At 44.0% G+C, this 23987-nt stretch overlaps 1 long non-coding RNA gene across 2 annotated transcripts in view; it reads right to left on the bottom strand.

Moving 5' to 3' along the window:
- The window catches only part of LOC147106236 (uncharacterized), a 36480-nt gene extending 12717 nt beyond the window's left edge, over positions 1 to 23763 (bottom strand). Inside the window, exons 1-3 of one of the 2 annotated variants that reach the window (XR_015081399.1) lie at positions 23650 to 23763; positions 13783 to 13875; positions 11427 to 11649 (exon numbers count right to left, since the gene is read on the bottom strand). This is a non-coding gene — a long non-coding RNA (uncharacterized LOC147106236). Of the gene's footprint in view, positions 1 to 11339; positions 11650 to 13782; positions 13876 to 23649 lie in introns of those variants that run through there. The other variant, XR_015081398.1, reaches the window with a different exon arrangement.
- Positions 23764 to 23987: the final 224 nt, after the last annotated feature.

Genomic DNA, 23987 nt, shown 5'->3' with positions numbered 1-23987 from the left:
TTGTGTTTCACATTTTCTACAGTTTGAAACTTAAAACTACAATACATTGCGCCAGAGAATGCCAAGGGCTTGGGCAGAATCCGTACTTTTACCAATATCGGCAAAGCTACGGTTCATTAGAATGTAGAGATGCACGAACATTGCTCTGATGGCACATTAGAGATTCAGCCATATGCTATGACATCTTTACTTATCTCACAGATGTGCAGTAGCATTGTTAGAAATTATTGTCAGTTGTGCAGTGCTTGTTCTATTTTATCGATACGTTCAATTTCATTTTAGTAGCAGGAAATGACAAGTTCAGCAAGAGCGTGTCAATAGAACAAAGCTTCCAACAATGAGTACCTGTGGTTGTACAGGATTGCTATCATCCTGCAGAGGTCAGTGTAGTACCACAGACTCCTTCAATCTAAAAGACGAGCTAGATTGGTTGTGAATCGCACATCTATTCACTGCAGCATGTTATGTGCTTAATGTGCATTCAAGCATTTCTAAATGTCGTAATTGTTTTATCATCACTTAACCAATTTCGATTCTATATTTTTAAGTTCCTTCTGATGTGCTGGTCTTTTTAAACCCTGCCAGAAACATCATGACTGTATCCATAACATAAATCCATACAATGCCAAATGCCAGGATTTCTTTTATGTGAGTGTGCTAGGAGGCCCAACCTAGTAGCATGGCTGTTACAGCACTCAAGATGCACCACAGCCCCACTAATCCCTGGTTCAGATATCAGGGTTACCCGGTCCTCTCTTTTGCCAGCGGTTGACTTTCAGCAGTTCTCAGCTGGGACAGTAGGACAGACTTCTCATGGCACTGCATGTCACCCTGAAGCAAATGTGCCTCCTGTTAGTTAAGCACAGTGAGGCTCTGGCATCAGAAGACAAAAAGAAGTCTTGAGCTTTGCATACCTTCCAGCTGAAGAAGCTGTGTACAGTTACATGCCCCTCAGGTGAAAAGTCTTGAAAGGATGTGACTGAATACAAAAAAATATACTTAGTATAATGAGTCAAACGTGAATTCAAAACATCAGAAAAGCTGGAAGTTATCAGGACAGTTATAAAAATACAAACAGTATTTTCACACTAAAGAAATTTGATTGCTTGCGCACAATGCTCTAAGCATTTGGGTTTGCTGTGCTGAATGTTAAAGGGACAATGCATGACGGGGGCGATTTTCAACTTGTGCCCAAAATGGGCGAGAAGTGGGCGAGGCATCTGCTGCACCCACCCGAAGCTGACGGTGTGAGGCACGCATCATTTTGAGGTGTGTGCCTCATTACCATAGGAAAGGCGAGCTGTCAGCACCACTCATACTTGTAACTGGAAGCTCGCCCACGAGGGGTGGGGAAATCCAACAGGGCTCTCATGATTTAAAGGCAGCCTGCACCTCTTAAAGGGGAATGCCTTTGGTTAATGCTGCCTTTAATAGTGCTGGATTTATGGAAAATCACAGCTGCCACGGCCACCTGCTTCTCAGATGGTGGTGTGGAAGTCCTGGTGGAGAAGGTAACCAGGAGGAAGGAGGCCTTCTTTCCCACAGATGGATGCAGAATGCCTACCAAATAACACTGTGACAATGATCAGAGGTTGCACGGCAAATCAATTTTACAAGCATCACACCTAGGACCTTGCAGCAATACCAGAAAAAATTCAATGACTTGACCAGAGTTGCTAAGGTAAGACTCCAATCCACAGCCCTCTACTATAGCCCCAGCACTAACAATCATTTTTTTCTCTTGAAATTGAACTGTCTCCCTCATACACACTACATGACTGGTGTATAGAGCTGCCACTCATCTGCTACTGCTTTCCTTTACCGTGAAGTACTAACCCTTGTTTATCTCCCTTTTTCCCTTTCTATTGTAAATCCCAAGCCCAGCAGTAGCAGGGGAAGAGGAGGATAGCCCTCCAGAATATGCACCATCAATCTCTCTAAACCTTGCAGTCACCAGCTCAGAAATTGCCACCCCACGTACTGGTAAGGATCGAGTTACAGGGTCTGCACTGGGTAATTCACCGAGCACAGGCGAGCAGGGGCAAAGGGCAGGGGAAAGGACAGCACAATACACCACTCTCCAGAGGTTGAGCTCACATATCAGCTTTGCTACAGAGGGCAATGACAAGGAACCAGCCCTTTGAAAGAAGAATGATAACTGTGCACTAGCAATTTTGCAATACATTTGGTGGCTTGCCTGGGAGATTCCGCACCATGTTGAATTGTGTGGAGGCGTCCACTTCCAAATTCTGTAAGGTTCTCGCTCATGGCATTGAAGCACTGCAGTTAACCATGGAGTGTGTGGTCAGCTCTATACACGCCACAGTATGGCCTTCAGTTTAGGAGCCTGTGGCACCAGCACACACAGCTTTGGTTAAAGGTCAGATTCGTGACATTCAGTATCTGGACTCCACCATCTCCACAAGTTTACAAAGCTTGTGAGAAAGCATGAAACAGCAGTGCCCTCCTGTAATCTTCTGTCCCACAGGTCAGTGCAAGTACTGAGGTACAGCCCCATGCAAGTGGCAGTGGTGCCATTGGAGAGGCACCTGCTATCCCCTCTCGGGATGACAGCACACCTGCTCCCCCGCCGCCACTCAACCATTGCCTGTCTCAATAAAAGAAAGCTAGTTGGACCAGGCGATTTTGGCAGTAGCCAAGTTGTTGCAGTCTCCATACGGACCTCCCAGGTCTGAACTTCGAGATCATTGACCACGGCATCTCAAATGCCCCCATCAGAGGCAAAGCAGTCTTCCAACTCCTATGCTGAAGCCATTGGGGTAGCACCTTGGAAAAGCAGGAGAGTAGGTGGATGAGCACCTAAAACAGACACTAGGCACTTGCACCAGGGTGATCATTAGTATTTGGTGTGCTAAGTTTGTTTGGTGAGCACTTGTTGAGCAATGCAATTTGATAGACATACTTATGTTGGCGTTTGGGTTGTGTGCAGCCCTAAGGAATGTGGAAGGCCTGATACTGATGTTTGGGAAGGAATGTTGGTGTAGGGGAGCAGGGATGACTTAAGCAAAGCATTTTGTGTTGAATTGCTGTCGAAGTGCTCTTGAAGCTGTCTATGCTCAGGAAAAATCAGTCAAGTTTCCCATTTCTGATCATCATCCAGTAGCTCCTAGAATCCTTCAGATCATTGTGCCTGTGCCTGCTCTTTGAAAGAGCTATCCAATTAGTCCCACTCCCCTACTCTTACTGGAAAGTACATGTGTGTCTATATCTAGCCAGCACAGGAAGCAGTAATGTCCTCTGCGGTCAACTAGACTGCCAATTCTCACATATGAACAATAGGCACTTGGGCAAGGTAATGGAGGGTTGTCAGGACCATGGATCCATACTTCAGGATGTCAGCATCTTCAGCAGAGGATGGGTGAAAAAGAAAGAGAATTGGTGGGGAAAATTATGGTGCTGTGCTTTATGTACTGTACATTTGTCAAATTAAAACGTGTAATTTAAAAGTAATTTACCACCCCCACATCAGTTTTGTGATCACTTTACAACAATATAGCTGTCAATGCAAGTTTTTCTTGAAAACTGAACTTACTCTTAAAAATTATTGTGCACATCAAATATAAAACAAAATACAACATTTGCACTGTTAGTACTTGTGGATTTTTCATTTTTTGGCTGCTTGAATATATGTTAAGATGTAAATTTACTGAAATAATCAATTCTAAGAAATGCTTATTTGCCAAGCAATGTTATGCTTGACTCAAGATTATACTTGAATCAGGATTTCTTGAAACTGATAAAAAAAAATAGTCTATTGCAAACTGTTGTGCCACAGGCTGTTAAATTAATCATTCACTAATTTAATCTATCAACAGAATAAAAAGTTCTGTGACTGCAGTAAATGGGCAGCAATTTGCTTCTTTAAATGTCTGTCAATTTTCTTATTCCTTATTAGTTAGAGTTCTTGTTTTTCTTCCTCCTAATTGATTATTTTCATTATTCACCAATCATATTTCAACAACAACTTGCGTTTTATACAGGGCCTTTAACATAGAAAAACATTCCAAGGTTAAACAAAAATGGACACCAAGCCAAAGAAGGAGATATTAGGAGAGGTGGCCAAAAGCTTGGTCAAAGTGGTTGATTTTAAAGAATGTCTTACAGGAGCAGGGGGAGGTTGGAGGCAAAGGAGAAGGTAGGAAATTTTGGAGCGTGGAGCCTAGACTGCTGAAGGCAGGGTAAAGGGAGGGGGGAGGAATAAAAGGCAAGAGTCAGAGGAACAGGCAACAGAGTTTTCACTGAGCTGATGTTTACAGATGGTGGCGGAATGGCGACCAGCCAGGAAAGCATTGCAATAGTCGAGTCTGGAGATGACAAAGGCATCGATAAGGGTTTGAGCGGCAGGTGCACAGAGGGCAGCTATGGAGCTAAGCAGTCTTTGTGATGGAGAGAATTGGGGATCGGAGGCTCAGTTCTGAGTCGACTAGGACACCAAGATTGTGAAAGTCTGGTTTAGCCTGAGACAAATGTCAGGAAGAATGATAGAATCAGTTGCGAGGGTACCGAGATTGTGGCAGGGACTGAAGACAATGACATCAGTCTTCCCAACTTTGAATGGAGGAAATTGCGGCTTGGCACGACTGGGTGTAGGACAGCAGTTTGCCAACACAGAGGCAGTGAAAGGGTCAAGAGAAATGATGAAGAGTTGACCTGGGTGCCGTCAGGGTACATGTGGAAGCTGATCACATGTCTGCAGAAAATGGCCTGGAAGTTACACGGCCTATGACGGCGTACGCACGTACCCCACCGTAAGTGCCCTGCAAGTTCCAGGATTCCACGTGCGATGCGCATGCGCAAAAATCCGGAAATTGCAATCTGTCAGTTTCTCCTTGACAGATTGTACGCATCCGCTGTAAATTCACTTTCGCTGGTGCAGAGTACTGCCCACCGAATACCCACGGAAACCTTATGCCCGGTAAAAGCAGCGTAAGGGTTAAAATAAATGTTAAAATAAAGTTTTTAAAATGATTTAAACATTTAAAATTAGTTTAGGTTATTTTTGTCCCATTTAAAAATGTTTACATTTATTTTTCAAAAATTAAATTTTTATTTTATGTTTAATTAAAAGTTTAATTAATTTTGAACCTGTCATTATTTATTTTTACTTCAGTGTTGTGAAATTGTATTTATTAGGTGATTTCTATTATGCTTAAGGGGTTTCCGTACGTAAATGGAATCTCCATAAGCATAATAGGAAGCCTCCTTTGTGATTGGTTGGCCTGGTTCACGTGATCCCAGGGATGCTTGCGAACCGCATGCACCCCTGGGGTGTGTGGGCCTTTACACAGGCGTATGCCTGCAGGCCCAGGACTGCAAGAGTCCGAAGCTCCGGAGGCAGCAGGTAGGTAAATAGTTTTCTTGCGGTTTGGAGGCGTACGCGGGCGGCAAACCTCCGGCTGCAATTTCCAGGCCAATGTTGTCAAGAGGCATCATGCAGATGAGGAAGAAAAAGGGCCCAAGACTAGATCCCTGGGGAACTCTAGAGGTAATAGTGTAGGGGTGGGAAGAGAAGCCAATTCTGGAATGCTTTGACTATGATCTGATAGATAAGAGTGAAGTCCCACTAAGCTGCACAGCGGAGGAATAGTATTGGAGGAGAATAGCGTGGTTGACCATGTCAAAGGCTGTGGACAGGTCAAGGAGAATGAGGAGTGATAATGCGCCACGGTCACAGTCACAAAGGATATCATTTGTGACTTTGGTTCAGCACTGTGGTAGGGGTGGAAACTTGATTGGAGAGATTCAAACATGGAATTGTGAGAAAGATGGGCACAGATTTAGGAGGTGACAACGAATTCAAGAACTTTGGAGAGGAAAGATGAGTTGAAGATGAGGCGGTAGTTTGCAAGGATGGAAGGGTCATGGTTGGAAATTTTAAGGAGGGGGGAGATGACAGTGGTTTTAAAAGGGAGGGGGAACAGTACATATGAACATAAGAAATATGAATATAAGAAATAAGAGCAGGAGTAGGCCATACGGCCCCTCGAGCCTGCTCCGCCATTCAATAACATCATGGCTGATTATCGACCTCAACTCCACTTTCCTGCCTGATCTCCATATCCCTTGATTCCCCTAGAGTCCAAAAATCTATCTACGTATCTCAGCCTTGAATATACTCAAAGACTCAGCATTCACAGCCCTCTGGGGCAAAGAATTCCAAAGATTCACAACCCTCTGAGTGAAGAAATTCCTCCTCATCTCAGTCTTAAATGGCCTACCCTTTATTCTGAGACTATGAGAGCGAACCATTTACAATGTCAGCTAGCATGGAGGTCAGGAAGAGAGGTTAGTAGTTTTGTGGAAATGGGATCAAGAGAGCAGGAGGTGGGTATCATGGACAGGATGAGCTCAGAGAGGGCATGAGGGGAGGTAGAAGAGAGACGAGAGCTATACACCGGGCCAGGGCTAGAGCAGAGACAAGCCTGTGGAGAGGTTTGGCTTGGTAGGCACAGGGAAGGGGAGGAAGCAGCAGAGGCTGCTGAATTGATGGTCTCAAACCAAGAGCTCCTCACACTTGCTTTTGGAGGTAAGGGTGGAGGCGGCAGGGGAGTGAGGTTTAAGGAGAAGGTTGATAATGCAGGAAAGAAGTCAGGGGTTAACTTGGCTTTCCAGGATAATCCTGAAGTAGAAGATGATTTTGGCAGAGGAGATGAGGCCTGATTGTGCTTGATGTGATCCAGCCAGATCTAGTAATGGACGGCTAAACTAGTTTTGCACCAGATAAGCTCATCTGCACCCCTTGGACTCAAGGGAGCAAAGATGAGATCCATTCCAGGGGGATCGACCAAGATGGGAGAGTAAAAGGTTTGCTTGGGATCAGGGTGCGTGGGGGTGATTAAGCAGATTGACGACTGCAGAAATATTGTGGCAAATGGAAGGCTAAAGGCCAAGCAAGATCTTTCTGCCCATATATTGTCTGTCGAATCACTGTAATAGAACCATTTTCTTTGAGATGTAGCTGCCATGACAGTTCCACCTCACAATATATATACAGGAAACACTTTGGTATCCAGCACCGATGGGACTGGGATGGTGCCGGTTGATTAAAAATTCCGGATGATGGAGAGGGTTATCTACCAAGGCTATTTTTAACAAACAAAAATAAAAAAATCAAGAAATGCGCAGTACACACTGAAAAATGGCGGATTGAAGAGACTACTGGCAGCGCGGGAGAATCAGACTCCTGTTATTGAGGTGTTCGGACTTCTGACAGCGCCAAGAAGCCGAGTAGTGGCAGTTTGGAGAACTACCCCACTGACTAACTCGGCCACCGCGGGAGACTCGGACTCGGCAACATTTCCGGTTATTGAGGTGTTGTTTTCGGAGTATGAATTTTGCCGGTTAATAGAGAATTCCGGATATTTAGGTGCCGTTTAAATGAGAGTTTCCTGTACTCCTAAAAATAAACTTTATCATATAATTTTGCATAAAAATTTGAATTATTAAAAAAATACAAATTTCTCTATAAACCTCCCCATCCTACCTTCCAAACATGCTGTCTTTCCAGTCTCCCACCCGTCCATACTAGTCAACATTCTTGACCTCAGGTTCCCAGCATCATACCCAGTCACCTGACTGAAGACCAGGACCTCAAACCCAGCACCAAGCTCATGGTCTACAGAGCAGTGATACCCGCCCTCCTGTATGCTTCAGAGACATGGACCATGTACAGCAGGCACCTCAAAGCACTGGAGAGTTACCACCAATGCTGCCTCCGCAAGATCCTGCAAATCCATTGGCAGGATTGGCACACCAATGTCAGTGTTCTCGCTCAGGCCAACATCCCCAGCATCGAAGCTTTGACCACGCTCGATCAGTTCCGATGGACGGAGCACATCGTCCGCATGCCCGATACGAGACTCCCAAAGCAAGCGCTCTACTTGGAGCTCCGACATGGCAAGAGAGCCCCAGGTGGGCTAAGGAAACGCTTCAAGCACACCCTCAAAGCCTCCTTGAAAAAGTGCAACATCCCCACTGACACCTGGGAATCCCTGGCCCAAGACCGCACAAAGTGGAGGAGAAGCATCCGGGAAGGCACTGAACACCTCGAGTCTCTTCGCCACAAGCAAGCAGAAGCCAAGCGCAGGCAGCGCAAGGAGTGCACGCCAACCCAAGCACCCCACCCACCCGCCCCTTCAACCACCGTCTGTCCCACCTGTGACAGAGACTGTAGGTCCCGCATTGGACTCATCAGTCACCTGAGAACTCATTTTTAGTGTGGAAGCAAGTCATCCTCGGTTCCGAGGGACTGCCGAAGAGAAGGGAGAGGCCCAGTCACACAAAGTCAGGTTGAACTCAAGCCTAACATAAAGAATACAGACACATGTGCTAACCAAAGGCATTGAATACTGAAACTCCATCCCTTGCTGTCCTCCAGTGCCAGCTACAGCTGCTCCACCCACTCCTATTCATTTCCTTCCACAGTTTCCCATGAGGTACTGGAGGCACTCCAGGCTCCATATGGAAAGTTTAGGCCTCCCCTTCCCCAGGCTCCCCATCACCTTTGCAATTGCCAAGTCCTCCCAACATCGCCTCCCTGCGAATTACCTGCTGCCCGACATTTTGCTTCTACCCGCTGGCCAGCTGGCACTTCCCACCGTTTTCAGGTAGGCATCTGACCGGGCGCATAGAGATTAGGGAGTTAAAATCAGCCAGGCCTCATGTTGCCAAAACTCGGATGGTTTGCTGCCGACCTCAGCCCTACCTGGCCCGAGTTATAATTGGGGCTAAAATGTTCCAGAAGCAGCACCAACAGAACTGGTTGGACATCAGCTTGACCAGCCCAAAGCCCATCCTCAAGAGCTTCGAGTCTCCACACCTTTCGTGCTAAATAGATACATCGCTCAAGGATTAACTGCAACGTCATAAGGAAAAACAAAACAGTGGCATCAGCTGAGTGCAGTTAGCATACACACAACACCACACCCCAAGCCTCAAACTACCCGTGAGCCACGGAAGAGCTAGTAATCTACACAAATAAATGGCTCAAAAAACATTTATTCTTGCACAAAACTAAATAGATTTGTTCAATGTTTGCTACCACCAGTTGAAGTCTGGCAATGGGTTGACTAAACCTAGTGTGCTAAGTATAAAAACCGGATAATTGGATAACATTTTATGCTTGGATCAGGATTTATGCTTGGATGAGTGATTCTGCATAAAACGATCAGAGTGAATAAGAAATAGCTGGGTACAGTATATAGGAATTCTATGATTGGATTGGGAAAGTGTTTGGTGCCAACTGAATTTTAAGGAACATAACAGGATTAGGAATGTTGTGTGTGTGAAAAACAGAATAATTGTCACATTTAGTTGGTTAAATCAGTATGGAAACTCTATGTTGCATAATATGCTCTGATTCATAGGGTACGGATACATTTCAGGCTTTAATCTTCTTTATAATTACAAACAGGAATGGAGTCAGGAAAAAAAGAAGCAATTCAGACGTGACTATACGAAGTCTCACTGATATAAATACTGTTGGGCTCCAGTACAGATTTCACAGTGGAGCAAAATGTGCCATATCTGCTTTGATGCAACTACCCATCCTCCCTCAGACATGTTTTATTTCACTCACCCTTCTCCTCTATCATATAAAATATAGTGAAATCTAATCCAATGTTTTGTCTTGTGTAGATTGTGGGGGATCTTTGTTTTTAACATAGTGAGACACATGGTTTTGGTACAATGCAAACTGCTGCAAGATTGCAGTGTAAAGTTAGGCCCGAACGGGGGAAAGATGGGCTGCCAGCAGCAATGTTTTTATCCCTAAGGTGTGAATAACTGCCCACGATATTGTTAGAATTCGATCGAGTATGCCTCCAGGGAGCCACAGCAAAACTGAGGTCAATGAGAGAAAACATCTCAAGTGGCAGGAGTCATGCCTGACACAAAAGGTGATAATGGTTGCCAGAGGTCAATCACTGAAGCCCAAGACATTGCTGCAGGATCTACTCAGGGAAGTGCTCTCTACCCAACCATCTTCAACTGCCTCAATGTCCTTCCATCCATCATAAGGTCAGGGGGGTTGCTGTTCACTGATGATTCTACAGTGTTCAACTCCACTCACAATTCCTCCAATAATGACACAGCCCATTCCAGCTGACAAGAAGACCTGGATAGCAAGGGATCACCACAGGCCAGAAGCTTAGCTGGACCAGCCATATTAACACCGTGGCCACAAGAGCAGGGCAAAGACCAGGCACTCTGCTAACACTTAAGGCTTCTCCACCATCTACTAGGCACAAGAGTGCAATGGAATACAGAAAATGCTAAACACCTTCCAGGATGGAGCAGTTCACTGGAGAGCAGCAATGTCATGGGAAAACTATCCTTTCCAAGTCACACACCATCCTGACTTGGACATGTAGCACCATTCCTTCAACACTGCTCAGTCAATATCTTGGAATTCCCTACCTAGCATCATTGCCACAAGGACCGTTGCGGTTCAAGGAGAAGGCTCACCACCACCACCTCAGGGCTGGGCTATAAATCTGGTTTTACTCGTGTCGCCCACATCCCAAGAATAAATTAAAAAAAAATAAAGTCTATTTAAATTGGAGGTGCAAATTGAGCTCTTGCCTGTGAAGTATGCCTTTGTGGCATTTCCCATTTTTTGAATTGGTCACAATTATTTAAAAGATAATTGTGCTATTTTTGTTAATGATAACTGTTTCCAGCAGAAAAGAAAATGCTCAGGAAATTATCCATACATGAGGTTCATGTTTATTATAACTGTAATTATGTGTAATGCGTAGTGAAGTTTAAAGTTGTTATTTTAATGATTATCACATGGCATTGGTAATCTAAGCGCTATGTCAGATCCGCGTGCTGATCCAAATCATTTACTCTCTGTTCCTTTCAGGTTATCAAATATATGCTTGGATTGAACCACCTGTCCCAAGTGTGTAATATTGCTAGGTTCAGATTTCACTGCCGTGGATTGCTTGGTTTCTTTAATTTCAATTTAAACCTGCAGAATGCCAACCACTTGTAACATTGTGTGTAGGATGTTGGACTGGCACTTTAGGATAATTTAATCTTTTCTGAGCTGACAATAAATCAGCCTTCGTGCCCATTATTGTCTTTTTCATAAATGTGCTATTGGTGTCACTGCTAATGTGCACCAAATAATTTGATAGGATGAAAGGCTGTTGATGAAATACAGGACCAAGATGTATTTGAAAGCATCACAGAAGGGATGATGTTTTCAAAGCTGTCACAAAATGAGAGTATTTTTTGCCAACAAATACAGGCTTTTCAATAATATACCAAATTTATTGACAGTTATTTAAAGCAATAACCAGGAAAAAAAGTGACAAAGTAAATATATTTTTATTTAATTTAAACAATGTTAAAAATAATCATACAGGAGGAAATGTCTTCTTAACTTACACGGCATTTACCTCACAGTCAATGGCAGCTCCAACTTTGTTGGCAATTGCATAAAGCAGATGAGGAGACTCTGCTGCCTTCAAAAGGTCTTGAGGCTTTGCTGGTATCTCTGAAGGCAATACCATCCTGAGCAGCAAAATAAAGTGTATTGCTGAAAGAGGAGACCGCCATGTTTTTTCCGCTCAGTCCATTTATATAGGTCAATGGTGCAATTTTCCTCAGTGGCTTCCCCATCTAATTAGAAAGCAGCATCAGACAAAAAAAAGTCACGATTCACGTGAAATCAATGGAAATGACAGTCAGCCGGTTTTACGTCTGGGTGGCAAGTGCCCACCCCTCCCCCGAGTCTATGGCGGAATTTTAACTTCCAGGTGAGAAGTCGGTGGGACATGCTGGCCACCTGCCCGGGAGCTGCAATGGAAGGCACAGTCCATATTAAAGGGCGGACCTAATTAACATCGCACCGGCCAGCTGCTCACCCGAAATGGACATCCAGAGGCAGTTTGTGGCATTGGGCCTATTAGGATCGAGCAGCCCGTAGGCCACCGGCAGTCAGGTAAGTTGCAGGGGCGGGGGGAGGGGGGGGGTGGATTTGGGACGGCATTGTGGGTGAGGGAGAGCCCAGGGTGGCAGCGTCCCTTTCTTTCTGGAGTGCTCCTCCGGGCTCCACAAAGATATGTTTTACACTTACCTTATAGGGCCTCCGCTGGGAGTTCGCCAGTCTTTACTGAGTGGGGCATTCGCGGCTGAGTTCTCAGCTTAGTGGGCAATTAACATTGCATTGGGTTTCTATCTAGGTGTAGGATCCTGATTTGTATATATTTATGAGGCTCCCACCTGTACCAGAGCTGTAGGGCTCAGCAACCATTGACAGGATTGGTATATTATGTTCACAAACTGGAGATATATCACCAATTCTTGGACTTGGTATACAGGATAAAAATGTTGCAGTTGTATTAATGTGCTTGTCCCTAAGAATGCATTCTGCCTGCCTCAAGTATTACCTGCCTTGCGATATAAATTGACAACTGTCAGTTCATTACTAAAATCTGAGGTAAAATGATTTCAAATGGTAACTTTTGTTTTCAGAATTTGCAAGAGACCAATATTTCTTGCAGAAGATAATACAAAAATGAACTGGATGGTATTGGCAGTGAGGAAAGGGGTTGCAGTACTGCTTGGGGCAGGTAAAAGCAGTGGAGATGGTTACTGCAGTGAAGAGAGGATATGGAAGGGAGCTTTCATCTGATTCGTTGGAAGCTGAAGTAACAGCAGCCTTAGGAATGGCAGCAGAAATGAGAATAGAGGCCGAAGGATTAAAGGGACCATGTAGCCATTGCTAAGGCAGGCATTTCTTTTTTTTTTTTTTAAGTATGTGACTAGGAAAACTTATTCAGACAATATCTAAGACTGTACCTTACAGCATTATGTAAATGTATTTACTGTAATTACATTTTGAATTAAAGATATTTGAATAAAATAATAAGGAGCAGGCAGGCTGGAGTGTACAAGAAGAGAAAATAATCACATCCAATAATGTTGTTGGCCTTCAGTAATTATCCAGTATTAAAAACATTAAAATAATCGAATGAGGTCCAGAATTGATACTGGAATCAATATTGGTCAACTGCTAACCATCTAAAAGAGACTGCAACCGGAGCCATCAACCTTTACTGGTACCTTTAAAAGAAACATCACAGTGAAAAATCACACACATTTTGTTTGGTTAAATGGGTTTTGACCTTATGCCTTTTTGCTACTTCAGAACGGTGAAGTGTAAAGCCAAATGGGGCTAGTGGTGTAATAGATGTAGTGAAGTTCAGTGTCAATGAAATGGGGAAGGTGACAGACAAGGAATGAGTCCCAATGGTGCAGTCTAAGTGCCATGGATAAAGATTCTCTGGGGAAATGTTTCTCATTAGTTCTCAGATACAGTTCAGTAATTCAATAGCCATAGGTTAACATTAGTCAAGAGACAAAATATGGTGGCTTGTATAGTTTTATTTCTTTCCTTTTTTTTACAGCCACACTGTGAAAAAATCATGAGCAGTGATGTTGCTGAGAGCAAGCTTGCAAGTTGTTCTACAAAATGCATGCAGAATTCATTAGAATTTGGCAAGCAGCTAACAGATTTCATATAATATTCATATTTCTTTTGGAGAAAATTCTGAACAATGAATTTAAGAACTTGCACATCAAAGGAATGAATATTCTGCATCTTTTTCCCCCCAAAATTAAGGATGGCATTGGACATGCCCTGTTCGTACATGTTACAGAATTCTCCATTTCCCACTCGGGGAAAGTATTCAGTGACCAAAATAATTAAGATAAACAAGGAATGGTTAAAAATAGACAGAGGGTACTCACCATTAGGTGTTTAAAGCAGGCATTTTGTCCACAACTAAGCATGACCAAATAATTCATGAACCCCACAGGTATAAGATGTGCAGATTCCTCTTCCTGTGTATAATAAATACTGAATTCAATATACATAATCAACTATGATAGATAATTGCTAATTTGGTATAATTTTACACTGGACTATTTCATAGTCCCTATAATTTTATGCAAACTCTTTGTCCAGAGGGGTGCTAAAATGCTAAAATGAGCCCTTTTAAATGAGAGATAACTAATCTCGCCCTCCCCCGCCCCCTCCCACCCCCCCAACCCTGCAAAAATATACATCTTAATAATTTGCCATACAGTGATTTGAATTTCTAGCTTTCAGATTCTTTGGGAGAGTAAAATGATTCAATATTTTTATGTTTTACATGACAATCTTATTGTTAAGTATCAACAACAGGCAAGGAACCTTCCCTGGCCTACTAAATGAAAAACAAAATCAGGGAACGCATCCTTGTTACCAGTAAGGTTGTAATATTAAAATGTATTTATCTTTATATTTGTCTTACTTACAGTCACAGTGATTCAAGAAGCTAGAATTGAAACTACCCTATGCAAAGATATTAATATATATATTTAGAACTGTGAGAATAGAAGTTATTGAAACTAAGGACTGTCCAGTAAGCAAGCAGCCCCAGTAATAACAACTAAATAACACAAATTTATACTGCCCCTTATATACCCATCCCTTCAGTACAAATTATGTAATATATACATTAATAATTAAGCATGACCAATAGCATTATTTGAGTCTGGTGGACTGTTTTGAAACAGTAGCAGAATTGTCTAATGATTCAAGATCGAGCTAATTTCATTTTAATGAAGAAAATGCCTGCTTTGGTATCATTCATTTTAGCAGAATTATTGAGTCCTCCTTTTTAATAACATTCAATTTCATTTTTAATACTTGTATAAAATATGTACAGTAGAAGAACATTTTACACACATTTAAAATATTATCACTTTTGCTAGGAGGTAGCTTTAAATTCAAAGACTGGATTTCCAACAGACCGCAGATAAGCTGCTGGCTCTTTTAGACTGGCCTGATTCTATTCCACTTCACTGTTGCTCTGGGGCAGCTTGATAGTGTTAACTCTACCATAATAGTTCAGACAGCGCATCAGTACGGGTTCATTAGTGCTAGTGAATGCATCAACAGCTAATTCACAAAAGAAGCTTTACAATCTCCAGCTCCACTTAAACTGAAGATCAGGCTAAAAGTGTCAATCCAATTGTAAGAGTCTCGTACATAAAGGCAATGGCCCTGAAAATCTGTGCCGGGGGGGGAGGTGGGGGAGTGCAAACCTGGCGTAGGTACTGGGGTGCATTTGCCGGGGATATCTGCCGCTGACCCTAGCAGATTTACCGGAGTCAGGGGGTGGTCCCTTCTTTAGCATGGGAATGACAGGCACTCGCACCACCAGCAGCTCATCTAGGGCCCTCGCCATGTTTGAGGACCCAGAAAGTCTGGTGGAGGAGTGCCAGAGTGAGGGGTGCATTTACAAACTTAAAATATATATTTTTTTAAAGGGGGCATTTTTCTTCCGGGGCCCAGGCCTCAATCCTGGGCTCCCCCCCTGCCCCGCCCATCCCCACCCCACCCCAGTCAGCCCCACATTCAATGGCTGTCGGGGAAGTACGCCTGGTGGGACCAGACATAATTCTGCTGACCATACGCCGGGCCCTAATCAAGGCCTAGGATGTGGGAAATCTGCCGTTTGGAGTAGCCATTTTTGACCTTGCTCCTATGTCAATAACCATGCTTGAGATAGGTGGAGACTCCAGCACTAGTAGAAGGCTTCAACGCAGGGTTGGGACCCAACTTATCCAGGTTCCATCCTAGTTTCTGGCTGTTCTGGCGTACTACTGTAAGGGCAGAGTGTGCTAAAACGCTGGTGGATTTAATGTATCCTGATGTACATTTAGAGCCATAGATTCAAATTAGCCTACTGTTAATGTACCCACACTACCTAAAGATTACCCTTAAGCTGATGCAAAGTAATTTGCTAGTCATATTTTACCCAATGTTTGGAAACTGACTTACTTTTTCAAAGCTCAGCATCTAAGCCACAGGGTCCATGCCTTGCTTTCTGTCAGCTCAGTTCTGAGTAGCTCACGTTTTGCACACCACTAACCCCCCTTTAAAATGCAGACCACGTGCTTTCACTTTTAATCACAATCATTCCAGTCAGTGCTTCGGCAAAATGGAGGAATGCTCCTAATCAGCCAGCAGGTGAAGTTCCCATCAACGTATATCGCACAGATAAGCATCAGCTCCCAATGATTAATAAACATGGCCGTGACATTTAAAAAGAAGTTTGCATTCCACAGCCTGCCCTGGATTGTCTTCACTTTTATTGCACAGAAAATTGGATGATTTTTTTGTATTGCGACATCCTACTCAGGATAATTTTCTATTCATTAAATGTTACACAGCACATAGATTCGTACCTACTTTCTAAACATACAATGGATGTGAATAAATAGTTTTTAATAGGAGACGCCCCCATAATCCTTTCTTCATTTCAAATGGATGGGTGAGGTTTAGCTTGGAATATAATTGAAATTATCTTCACTCTTGTATTTCTGGTCCAGTCAAATTCATTTCTATTTTCTGTCTAACTGAATTCATCGAGCCACATTTTCTTTCATTTGTTAAGTTCAACAAATGAGAAATAAGAATGGAGAGACTGATTTGGCTGAGTTAATAATATGAGCAAAATTGATTTTGAGGGAATAGGCTTTAAAACTATTATACTTTCACATTCCTGAATACTACTAGAAAGAACACTGCTTTAATTTTAGCAGAAAACTATTACTTGCCATTGGGGTAGGATTAACAAGTACATTACTTAGATTTTAAAATAAGGTAATAATTTGTATTTCTCATTTATGTTGGTAGCTTAGTGTACCCAAAGGTACTCCACTGCCTGTCATCTGCAACTATCAAAGGAATTGTTCCTGTCAATAACTTGTCAGGCAGCTTCTATTGACAAAACACAACAAAACGAAGATGGATGGGATAGATGGGAGGAAAAATATCATTAGACTTTGTCCTGTCAGTACAGAGTGGCATATTAAGACACAAAACAATAAAAGGGAGGGGAAAAAAGCAAATGGTATCGCTCTTTAGTTCAGGCTGTGAAAGCAGTGGAAGACGTCCAAATTACAGCCTGACAAAAAGTGATCTCAGGATTGTGATGGCTTCTCCCAATAATTAAATGGATTGCAATTTGATTCTCCAAATTCGCAGTATGTCATTTTTGCTGAACCTTTTATAGTCCTAACTCTGTGGTCTAGAAATTGGTTAGTGTTGCTCTGCCGGCGCGGGGATCGATCCCTGCACCGGAATGGGTAGGCCTGAGGCTCACCCGATAATGGGCCTTGGGCCTCAGACAGGCAAGCTGCATCCCTAGGCAAGGACGATTTGAATCTTGGGCTGCTGCATTGCTGGCTGCAGCCCTCAGGTAGATTTTGAAAGAAGGGGGAGTGAGGGAGCGGGTCAAACAGGAGAGAGAGAGAGAGAGAAGCAGTGATCGGAGTGGAAGTATGGAGGGAGGGAGGCAGTGGGCGTGAGGGGACAGCAACCAAGAGAGGGAGGGAAGCCACAATCGGGTGGCGGGGGGAGGAGCAAGCAGTGGCTTTTAGCAGCCATGGTTTTAATTTGGAGTTGAGAGGTACACTCCTGTACCTCCCCACTCCACATTCAGGTAAGATGGTGCTGGCCTGTAATGGACCCTTTAAGAACATAAGAAATAAGAGCAGGAGTAGGCCATACTGCATGTTGACCTGGTTGTCCAGCTGCCTTCAGGGGAAACCAATTTGGTAAAGGGGGCAGTAAATAGCTGTTAGGACCCTTATTTGCATATGCAAAGTGCCTAAGGCCTGTTTCAAGCATGGGCCCTGGATTCCTCTTTTGATGCCATTACCAATATGGTAGATGGGCACATCCATCTCAGAATGTTTATGCACACACAGCCAGCCATAATGGATGCTTCGGTGCCTATTTTACACCTGTAAAACGGGCACACTGCAATCAAATTTCTAGGCCTATAACTCTTATTTCCCCAGGCTGTTAAGTGAAGCAAGAGAGGAAATAGCAGAGGTTCTGACCATCATTTTCCAATCCTCTCTAGCTACAGTGCGGTGCCGGAGGACTGCTAACATCGTACCACTGGTTAAAAAAGGAGATAGGGCTAGACCAAGTAATTACAGGCCAGTCAGCCGAATCTCGGTGGTGGGAAAATTATTGGAAAAAATTCTGAGGGACAGGATAAATCTTCATTTAGAAAGACACGGATTAATCAGGGACAGTCAGCATGGAGTTGTTAAGGGAAAGTCGTGTCTGACTAACTTGCTTGAATTTTTTGAGGAGGTAACAAGGAAGGTCGATGACGGTAGTCCATTTGATGTAGTGTATATGGATTTTAGCAAGGCTTTTGATAAGGTCCCACATGGCAGACTGGTCACAAAAGTAAAAGCCCATGGGATCCAAGGCAAAGTGACAAGTTGGATCCAAAATTGGCTCAGAAGTAGGAAGCAGAGGGTTATGGTCGATGGGTGTTTTTGTGCCTGGAAGGCTGTTTTCAGTGGGGTTCCGCAGGACTCGGTACTAGGTCCCTTGCTTTTTGTGATATATATCAATGATTTAGACTTTAATGTAGGGGATATGATTAAGAAGTTTGCAGATGATACAAAAATTGGCTGTTTTGTGGATAATGAAGAAGAAAGCTGCAGACTGCAGGAAGTTATCAATGGACTGGTCAGGTGGGCAGAACAGTGACAAATGGAATTCAATCCGGAGAAGTGCGAGGTCATGCATTTGGGGAGGGCTAACGCGGCAGGGGAATACACATTAAACGGTAGGACACTGAGAAGTGCAGAGGAACAGAGGGACCTTGGAGTGCATGTCCACAGATCCCTGAATGTAACAGGCCAGGTAGATAAGGTGGTTAAGAAGGCATATGGGATACTTGCCTTTATTAGCTGAGGCATAGAATATAAGAGAAGGGAGGTTATGCTTGAACTGTATAAAACACTAATTAGGCATCAGCTAGCTGTGTGCAGTTCTGGTCACCACATTACAGGATTTCACTAGAGAGGGTACAGAGGAGATTTACAAGGATGTTGCTTGGACTGGAGAATTTTACCTATGAGGAAAGATTGGATAGGTTGGTGTTGTTTTCTTTGGAACAGAGGAGGCTGAGGGGATGCCTAATTGAGGTGTATAAAATTATGAGGGGCCTAGATAGAGTGGATAGGAAGGAACTGTTTCCCTTGGCAGAGGGGTCAACAACCAGGGGGCATAGATTTAAAGTAAATGGTCGGAGGTTTAGAGGGGATTTGAGGGGAATTTTTTTCACCCAGAGGGTGGTGGGAGTCTGGAACTCACTGCCTGAAAGGGTGGTAGAGGCAGAAACTCTCACCACATTCAAAAAGAATTCGGATGTGCTCTTGAGGTGACATGGCCTACAAGGCTACGGACCAAGAGCTGGCAGGTGGGATTAGGCTGGATAGCTCTTTGTCGACCGGCGCGGACACGATGGGCCAAATGGCCTCCTTCCGTGCTGTAAACTTCTATGATTCTATGATATTTTAGGCCTTCACCTGCTCCTGACCTTCTAAACAGCTCTCTTACTTCTAATATCAACACCCTTGTCCCCACCAAGTCACTCACCATCTCTCATCCCATTATTCTCCTAGTACACCTCCCACCAATAAGTTTGAGGGCTGCAGATTTGAGTGCACTTGGTGCCTGAATAGTCTTGTAAAACACCGGCAAATTTGGTTGGACAACACCAAGCCCCGGCTCCATGGCCAAATCCTCCTGTTGCTCCAGGATCATTTCCAAATGCATGCAGTTCATGAATTTCTTCATCTCAAATATTGAGAGCATCTGAGCTGCTGCCTCAGGGACATCCCTGCCTCCCTAATGCCAATCACATTCCAATCCCGCACTCAATCTGACCCCAAACCCGCCATTTTGCAGCTTCTCTCCAATTCCTCCATCCCTATATTCTCCAAGCTAATTTCCTGCTCTTCAATCTTCTCTCCAACCAACCAACTACTGACTTCTCAACTACTACCTTTTCTGACCCCAATGCTCACCAACATTGTTAATGGCTTCCTTTATTCAGGCACTGCCACTCACCCTTTCAAAACCCCATCATCATCCACCTCCTCAAAAGCCAATCCTCAAACTGTCCTCCTCCTCCAACTACTGCTATAACTTTAATCTTCCCTTTTAATCCAAGTTCCTTGAATATGTCATCACCTCTCAGCTGTGTGCTCACCACTCCCACAGCTCTGTCCTAAAACCTTTTGTCTACTTTCTTCCCTGCCCTTGCACCTAACCTTCCGAATTGTCAAATACCCTGGAATATTCAGTTCCCAGCCCTGATCACCTTGCAACCACGTCTCTGTAATGGCGATCAGATCATACCTATTTGCATCTATTTGTTCCATCAACTCATCTATCTTGTTACGAATGCTGCGTGCATTCAGATATACAGCTTTTAACTTTGTCTTTTTACCATTTCTCCTTGTTTTAGCCCCATTTTCTGTTGCACTCCTATTTTTAAACATTTTGGCCTAGAAATTCGGTAGGCTTAGCGCCGCATTTGAGGCGCTAGAGGGCCTAGCGCCGGAGTTATGGCCAGTTGAGAAATTCCCTGGGGCCCTAAATCGGCGTTGCACCGGTAGCGCTGCGCCGGCACCGATGACGTCATCGGTGTGCGCAGCGTCCCGGTTGCCGTGGTAACCCGGCCCCAAGCCGAAATTCAGTTGCGCCCACCTTGCCCGTGGCAGGCGCAACTAAGACTCTGGCAACAGAGTCTTCCCCCAGTGTGCGCCGGCGCATAAAGGTGGAGCGGCGGCCGGCCGCGTTCCCGGCGGCCGCCTGCCCGCACCTCCCTTCCCGGACTCCTGCATTCCCCCCCCGCGGCCCTGATCAGTGTCTGATGCGAGCCCGGCACTTCCCCGAGGTGCCGGGCTCAGATGTCGGGTCAATCCGCCGGACAGTTGTCGGCTGCAGGCAGCTCCTCCTTAACAGGAGGAGGAGGCCTGCAGTTCCCCCGCCTGCCGCACCGCATCGGGTGCCGCAGCGGGGGATTAGCGCCGGGAAACCCAAGTGCACGCCCGTTTTGAGGCGCTAAAGGAGGGTTTTAGCGCCCGCCGCCGTCTGGGCCCGGCGCACCCGAATTTTCGGCGCGCGCTGCCGCATTACCGCTGGCGCAAACTTTCTGGCGCTACAGCCCTGGCAAGACCAAAACCCAATTTCTAGGCCTCTGTACCTTTCTGTCACACTCTGGTTATTATTTCCCCCATCTCTATCCTGCTCTATTGCTTTCTCCTTTCTCATTTCCGTAGACACAGGGTCAGCTCATTGCCTAGGCCGGCACTAGGCACTGAATGCATGACTCGAAGTATAAATTGGGGTCTGATTGACATCATCAGACCCCAACTTTTGCAACTCAATAAGGATCTCAGCTACGTGGGGCAAGGTCCTCACACACTGTCCAAAATACATGATTTTAATTCCCGCACATCCTGTTCTAGTCATGTGCGGGAGGGTTAAAATTGGTGCTTAATCTTTGAGTATGTAATCTAGGCTGACACTTCAGAAGTGACATGCTTTAGATGAGATATTAAACCAAGGCTGTGTCTGCCTGTTCCCGCATACTGGCCAACATTCTTCCTTCAATCAAAACCGCCACAAACAGGTTAACTGTTAGATAATCCTTATGCTTTTTAATAACAGTAATATGTCTGACAGTTAACTTAATTTATTATTGTTTCAAAACATTCATCTTAAGACTACATACAGAGTCCTACGTCTAGAAACTTACATGTAAAGACCTTCTCAGGCATCGTGAACGATGCTGATCATGGTAGATTTCCTTGAAGCTAGCCAAAGTTCCTATTGAGTGAAGCTTTGTATCTCTTTTCATACCATTTTAAAAACAAGCGTTCATTGTCTAATTTTTGTTGAGTTTAACTTTGTTGGGTGTTTTATGACCCTTGGGTCATTGAACAGTTTGCTGGACACACGTAAAGATAGGGGCATATCCTGGTGAATATCTTGTTACATTGTGTAAGGTTTCATCCTTCAGCAACCTTTTGCTTCCTATCTTTGCTCTTCCTTAATTATGGCTTTTGTCCTGGAGAGTCGTGATCAAAAGATAAACTCTGCCAGTATAGAAGTCAAACCAATTTTGATTTACTCATGTGGTTTAACCATAATTCCTACCTTAGCTGTTCTGTATCAAAAAACAATGTAAAAACATATCTATATTCTTACGTTGGCCAGACTGCAAGATGCAGCATAACATTAAGTTAAAGCAGTCACCTTAGGTAAAGAAACAACTAAAACAGGTTTCTCAACCATTCTCTGATCTCATTCCTGTTGAACATGGTTTGAAAGAACATGTAACCATGACTTGATTCAGAGGGGTAGATTTTCATCTTCATTACCCGAGCAGTAATCTGGCAGGATGGATCGCACTGCCTTTGCAGAACCTGACTGATTTTCATTCCATTCATTTCAATTTCAGACGAGTTCTGTAGAGTGCACGATCCCTTTCACCTGATTACTGCCCAGGTGGTGAAGATGAATATCTACCCCAGAGAATCTGTTAACAATGTTTAATAATGTACAGAGCCTGCTTATTCACTGAGTCCAATAAATTCTTTCCACCTCAAAACGTGTAAACATGTGTCCATTTATGGCAGTTTCTTACAACCAAAGTAATGGGGAATCTGGCCACACTCTTCCAATATGTGAGACACCAGAAAGCAGATGCAATGATGAGCTCTCTTAACCAATACAGCATTTGAGAATTGATGCCTGTAATATTCCAGCTAGGTGTCAGCTGAAACCTGAAAAGTAGCAGAATGTGACATGCACTACAAATGCTAACTGTAGGTCTGTCTACCTCCTCTGGGAGCTTCAGTCATAGGTCGCATCTTGCTTATTAAGGCAATATTCCTGCAAGACATAAACCTACAACTGGTCAAAGACTTTCACCAGGGCAGTAAACTGCTTTCAGGGTATTTTCTCCTCTTTCTGTTTGTACCTTTCTAAGTACAAACAGATGTTAGCAGCTACCCTTTCCAGAAATACTGTTCCATCATCATGTGGATTATTTGAGATTTGAAACAGGTGCAAGGCATTTTTGTACATGTTGGATTTACAGAATTATTTAGTTCCAAAAAATGGGACTTAGGGAAGGAGGAGCAACCAATTAGTGGAACAAAAACTGCTTCTTTTCCCATAATATGTCTGAGGGAAAGTGTAATCACCTTATTGAAAATACATTGCAGCTGGAACAACTCAGCAAAGTCAGTCTGCTCCACTCTTGTGGAGCTTGAAGTAAATAACTCAAGAGTGGTAAAGATCTGAGAGCAGGTTGCCTGCTAACTGCTCAGCTGGGTGACTGCATGCAGCACAGTGCAAAACAAACAGGAGAGGAAATAGTAATCAAAAACAGGACTTTAAAATGTCACAAGGGATACAGGCCTATTGATGAAACTGACAAGTAGATTGTTGAAAAAAGGACACTGCAGATTTAGAAAAATCAAGACGTATAAAAGCATATTCACTCCATTAATGATCCACTAATATGGGGAAGCATAACACGCACATTATTCTGTAGTATTACATGGAGACATGTTGTACTGATTGAATTAAGTGGGGGGAAAATTTGTGTTCGCCAGCAAAGTTGCTGGTGTCACCGGCAGCTGCAGTTAACAGCCGCTGGAAAAGGCCACGATGCTAACCGAGTGAAATTGGTCTGGTGGGGGGGGCATGGAGATAGGTGGCGCAGCGCTCACCTTCCATGCAATGCGGTACTGGTGGTGTTGCTGGACGGATCTGGGATGAAGTTCCAGTCCAGGTCCGGCGTTGCAGCTTCCCACCGCCTCTGGGAGCGAAGCTATGGAGCTCACAGGGAATTGTGGGTAATGAAGAGGTCTGAGATTTAAAGGAGCCATGCACACTGAAGCACGACAAAATAAACTGCCGTGAATTAATACATTTTTCAGCCATTTCTGCCTTTTAAGAAATATTCAATATTTAAAAGATGTTTCAAATGTGAATAATCAGCTGTTAATGGTGAATTACCTTCCTAACCTCAACAAATGGGAAAACTGCTTGAGCACTAACACAAATG

Source organism: Somniosus microcephalus, chromosome 16, assembly GCF_052327205.1.
Source record: "Somniosus microcephalus isolate GS21.2 chromosome 16, FLI_Smic_1.0, whole genome shotgun sequence".
Taxonomy (NCBI): Eukaryota; Metazoa; Chordata; class Chondrichthyes; order Squaliformes; family Somniosidae; genus Somniosus; species Somniosus microcephalus.
Note: the sequence above shows the minus strand (reverse complement) of the source record. Positions and strands in the feature narration are given on the sequence as shown.